Raw genomic sequence first — 5,715 nt, 5'->3', positions numbered from 1 at the left:
TTTTTGTAGAGATGGGGTCTCACTATGTCTCCCAGACTGGTCTTGAACTCCTGGGCTGAAGTAATCCTCCCACCTCAGCCTCCCAGAGTATTGGGGTTACAGATGTGAGCCACCGCACCACCATTGTTGATATTTAAATTGTCCCAGATTTGGCCAGTAGGAGCCCCTTCAACCTGTGGCCTCACCTCTCTCCCCATTAGTTTTCAAGCACTTCTTTGTTTTCTTTACTTTGCTTCTTTGCATGCCAAGATGTTCCAGTCTAATCTAGTTCTTCCCTTCTCTAGACCTGGAATCAGCCATTTCTGCAGAAAACCCTGTGATTCCTTTTAGCAGAGAATGGTATTTAGAATCTAAGGGCCTCACTTTAGGATCTCCCATACAATTTTTTAGGTTGCTAACCACCATTTTACTTATTTATTATTATTATTTTTTGAGACAGAGTCTCCTTCTATCACCCAGGCTTGAGTGCATGGTATGATCTCGGCTCACTACAACCTCCACCTCCTGGGTTCAAATGATTCTTGTGCCTCAGCCTCCCAAGTAGCTGGGACTACAGGCACGTACCACCACACCCAGCTAATTTTTGTATTTGTAGTAGAGACGGGGTTTCACCATGTTGGCCAGGCTGGTCTTGAACTCCTGACCTCAAGTGATCCGCCCACTTCAGCCTCCCAAAGTGCTGGGATTACAGGCGTGAGCCACTGCACCCAGCCAAGAATGGTATTTAGAATCCAAAGACCTCACTTTGGAATCTTCCATACAATTTTAAAAGTTGCAACCACCATTTTAAATTGCTTCATAATATTTCCATGAAGTGGTTGGACTACAGCTTCACTATTTTAGTGATAATGGGTATTCTGAAGAGTAAGAATCTTTCACTATTCAAAATAATACTGTGATAAAAGGCTGTGTGCATAAAATGTTGTTTTGAATTGAGAATGAGTGCCTTAGGATCCATTCTAGAGTAACTAGGTTAAAGGGTGGAGACACTTTTGAGACTCTCTTTGCAAATCACCTCATTGCCCTCCAGAAAGATTGTGGTAATTTGCCCACTCATTAGAAGTGACTCAGATTCTTAGTGCTCTCTTACCAGCAGTAGTAGTATAATTTTTAAAAATAGGAAAAAAACAAAACAAAACAAAACAAAAAAAACCACGGAGAGGGGAAGGGGCAGCTCTGCAAATCCATATCTATAGAAGCTTGGTTCTCCTTAGAGAATATTCATGTATTTGATTAATGGGTTAGGTTGAATATCATGTTTCCTGTTGATAATTTGAGCATGTTTTATATAATCAGGCTATTTTATAATGGGAAGACTCAGCAAAAGAAGAACTAAGCAAATACTATTGATGTTCTCCTAATGTTTGGATAATATGCATAGCGTGATCCAGGAGCAGGAGGACTAAATCGAGACAACATGGTCATTCCTAGGCATGGACTGTCCTGTGGCAGACACATTGCTGGAGTCATCACCAGCAGATGAGGCTAGAAGGTTCAAAGCCCCACTGCCAGTCAGCACCTGCTGCAGCCTCTTCTCTCAAGACCCAAGGGCTCCCAGGGGAACATGTAGTCCCTCTACCCATGGCAAAACAGCTACAGGAGAGAATGGGACCAAGTCAAGACTTAAGCCTGCGGTTCCCATTCCATAGTTGCGTAAGCCACAGGTTGTGGGACTCCATCCCACACCTCAGCCCAAGTACTTCATTCTGAGGGTTAACATAACTGTCGGGAGGAACAGCAATCAACCTGGGTTTTGCAAGGGAGAAAGATTTCAAACAGATGGGTTGAAATGCAAATGAGAACATTCTACGAAGAGAAAGCAACACCTCAGGGTTCTCATGCTGGCCTCACCCAAGCACCCCAGCTTCTCATGCCATACCCACCCATCCGCATGTCACATGCACCTGCAAAGCATCCTCCTCACTGGCTCAGTCTTATCCGAGCCCAGTCACCACCACTGCCACCCCCAAACCCTTCCTGGCTACACCCTTGTTCCATGCCCACCATCCCCCCAACTTTATTCATTCATTCATTATCCAAAAGTGTCCTGGAAGCCAACCATGTACTAGCCATGTGCCAAGCATGTGCTAGACACAAGGACTATAGTCACGCACCAAACAGAATCTGTCGCTCCCTCCAGGGAGCTCATAGCTAAGGGAAGGAGGCAAATTAAATAACAGATAAATGTGCAATTTCCAATGCCATGGGTTGCGATGCCTGCTGGAAAGGAAAAGTAAAGACTGGAACGAGAAACCACAGTGGGCTCCACTAACCCAGCCAGATAACCCTCCACCTCACTCCCATCACCCACATTGGAAGCATCTCCTTGGCTGTAGCCCTCACCGCTTGGGCGCTCTTTGAGGGCAGGAACTGCATTGTGATCATCTTTGTGTCCCCAGCACCTTGCAGGGTGCCTGGCTTCTGGTCCTTCCATCACACGAATGGTGACAAAGGTCGGCAGGGACACACATCCAGGGTGTAGTGATGGATGCAGCTCAATGAACTCAGTTTTAAGAGGCAGAACACTGTCCCCCACCCCTCCGACAACCACTGGCTAGGTACCAAGGACCAACCCTCTCAACACCCAAGAGCTTCAATCTCTGCATTGGTGAGAAGTGGAAGCTTAGGGAGGCACCTTTCTGAATTCTGGGGCATGAACATTTCTGAGAACTTTCACCTTTTGTCCCTGTATAGGACAGAGGTTCTGTGACCTGACAAAGGATGATCCTCAAGTGTGCAGAATCCTGCTCTGATGCAGTTTGGTCTCATGCTCCACAGGAAGTTTGAAATCGCAGCCATATTAGGTAAAGATCACCTTATCTGTGGCTTCCAAGCCCAATCGAGATTCATTCCTGGGGAAACTGGAAACAACATACGGGAAGCATTTTGTAGTTGCTTAAAACAAAACAAAAAACACCAAGACTGGAGTTGCTGGAGGTCATGGAAACTCAGCTGGGGCCCAACAGACCCTGAAGGAAATGGAAGACGCCTGCTCTAGCCCAGAGGGTCACTGAGCTCTGCAGCCTGGGAGCTGGGTGCAAGGTTCAGATCCCTCTCCCTGACTTCCTCTACACAGCCTGCGCCTCCAGGACAGAGTCTCTGTATTAGTACTTTTTCATGCTGCTGATAAAGACATACCCAAGACTGGGAAGAAAAATAGGTTTAATAGACATACAGTTCCACATAGCTGAGGAGCCCTCACAATCACCACAGAAAGCAAGGCGGAGCAAGTCACGTCTTGCATGGATGGCAGCAGCCAAAGAGAAAGAACTTGTGCCAGGGAACTCCTCTTTATAAAACCATCAGCTCTCGTGACGCTTATTCACTATGGTGAGAACAGCACGGGAAAGACTTTCCCCCATGATTCAATTCCCTCCCACCAGGTCCCTCCCACAATGCTTGGGAATTGTGGGAGTAACAATTCAAGATGAGATTTGCATGGGGGCACAGCCACACCGTATCAGTCTCCTTCCCCGAGAGCACCTGGCCAGGGCCTCTCCTACCCAGAACTGTCCCCAGCCCTCCTGCTGCTTGCTTTGCCAAGGTTGCCTATGCCTTCCTCTCTCTCACCCCCACCCTACTCCACACCCTGCCTTGGCTCACTCCAGGCCACGTTTGGTTTCTGAAAGGCCACTGGTGTCTCCACTGCTGAGTATGCCAAGGCACCTGTGCAGGGAGGGAGCCTCATCTTGTCATACAGACCTGGGCTCTGACTATGCTGGGGGCCTGGACATGTCACTCAACAGTGCTGACCCCATTTGTGCAGAACAAAGTTGCCCAGGCCACAGGGCATTGGAAGCTTAGAGGAGAGGATAATGAAGCAATTCTGTGTGAAGGGCAGCATCACACATGGTCTCCTATGGAAAACCATCCTTTTCTCCTCACCCCTCACAGAACTTGGTCTCACTCTTACAGTACTTAGGAACATAATAATCACTCTAGCTACTGTTTTTTGAACAAAAGGAAGTTACCTAGCTTCTCACAGTCTCCATTTCCTCATGTTAAATGTGGCTAATGATGTCCATTGCTTTGGGTGGTTATAAGGGTTTAAATAAGATGATGGGTGTATAGTGCAGAGCCTGGTGTATAACAACAATAACTGTAACAAAAATAAAAGTTACTGGTATTATGGTAATATATAGTATACTAATGAGTATGCACTTAGTAAGTTCTGCCAGGCAATGTGTTTGCTGTGATTCATAATCAATTTCCCCACTACTGTCTGGAAGGAAACATAATTATTATCCCTTGTTTATACATGAGGAAACCACAGATGGTAAGCAGTGAGTGTGGCTGCACCTGCCTCAGCCCTACGGAGTCCTCAATGGGAGGGCCTGCACTTTCCCCTCCATCGACCCCCTGCCTTCATGCACACATGATGCCATGTAACAGGTGTTCTTTCATCCAGCGCCTGTTTATTGAGCACCTGTTATTTACCAGGCATTATTCTTGGTGCTAGGGATATGTCGTAGCTCAGGCTGCTGTAACAGAATACCATATATTGGGTGGCTTAATCATTTATTTCTTACATTTTTGGGGGCTGGGAAGTCCAAGATCAAGATGCTGGCAGATTCGGTGTCTGGCGAGGGTCTTCTTCCTGACTTGTAGATAGCTGCCTTCTTGTGGTGTCCTCACATGGCAAAGACCGAGCAAGAGCTCTGTTGTCTCTTCCTCTTCTTATAAGGACACTAATAGCATCATGGGGGCTCCACCCTCATGATTTCATCTAAACCTAATTACCTCCCAAAGGCCCCACTGCCAAATGCCATTACATGGGTGATTAGGACTTCGACATATGAATTTGGGGAGGACACAAACATTTAGTTTATAGCAGGATATGAGCTTGAAAAGATGTTTAGGAAATTTTAAAATCTGTTAAAGAAATGGTCAAAAAAAGGGAAAGAATCAAATGGAACTTCTGGGGATAAAAAGTATAATAATTGAAAGAGATACTTAGTGGAATAAGAAGCAGACATCCAAGAGAAAAAAAGGACAAAAAAAAAAACCTCTATGCACATCTCTATTAACACACTAAAAAACAAAACCATTCATTTAAAATGTAGGCAAGTTAAAATTAAATTGTATTTTTCGAAGACGTATCAGGGTGAAGGCTGCTCTTAATTTGCTTCCATAACATTAAACAGTGGTATTGACTCTTTTTCTTTCCATGTGCTGATCAATACGCAATCATTGATAGAGGATATTGGACACAGCAGAGGACTAGCTCACCAATGTGACAGACACAATGCCACCATTTTGGATGAATGATTATTGAGTATTGAGTTGCCCGGTAATGGGCCAGCTACTTTGAACCAAGCATCCATGGGCAGAAAGACTTTGATTACATGCAATTCCATGGTAGGTTTAATACTGCCATAGTTTCAAAGTCATAAATAAATGTAAACAATCATTTAAGATATTTGCAATTTCCACTGGTAACAAATTCACAGGTGTAAAATTGTGGTTTGTTGTCTACATTCATAATTACATAAAATACTTAATTTAATTTAATTTTTATTTTTTAAGATGGAGTCTCACTCTGTCACCCAGACGGGAGTGCAATGGCATGATCTCGGCTCACTGCAACCTCTGCCCCCAGGGTTCAAGTGATTCTCCTGCTTCAGCTTCTCGAATAGCTGAGATTATAGGCACCTGCCACCACACCTGGCTAATGTTTGTATTTTTAGTAGAGATGGGGTTTCGCCATGTTGGCCA

This window comes from Mandrillus leucophaeus, unplaced genomic scaffold (assembly GCF_000951045.1).
Source record: "Mandrillus leucophaeus isolate KB7577 unplaced genomic scaffold, Mleu.le_1.0 Scaffold4, whole genome shotgun sequence".
Taxonomy (NCBI): Eukaryota; Metazoa; Chordata; class Mammalia; order Primates; family Cercopithecidae; genus Mandrillus; species Mandrillus leucophaeus.
The sequence above is the reverse complement of the archived record's forward strand: the minus strand, read 5'-3'. Positions refer to the sequence as shown.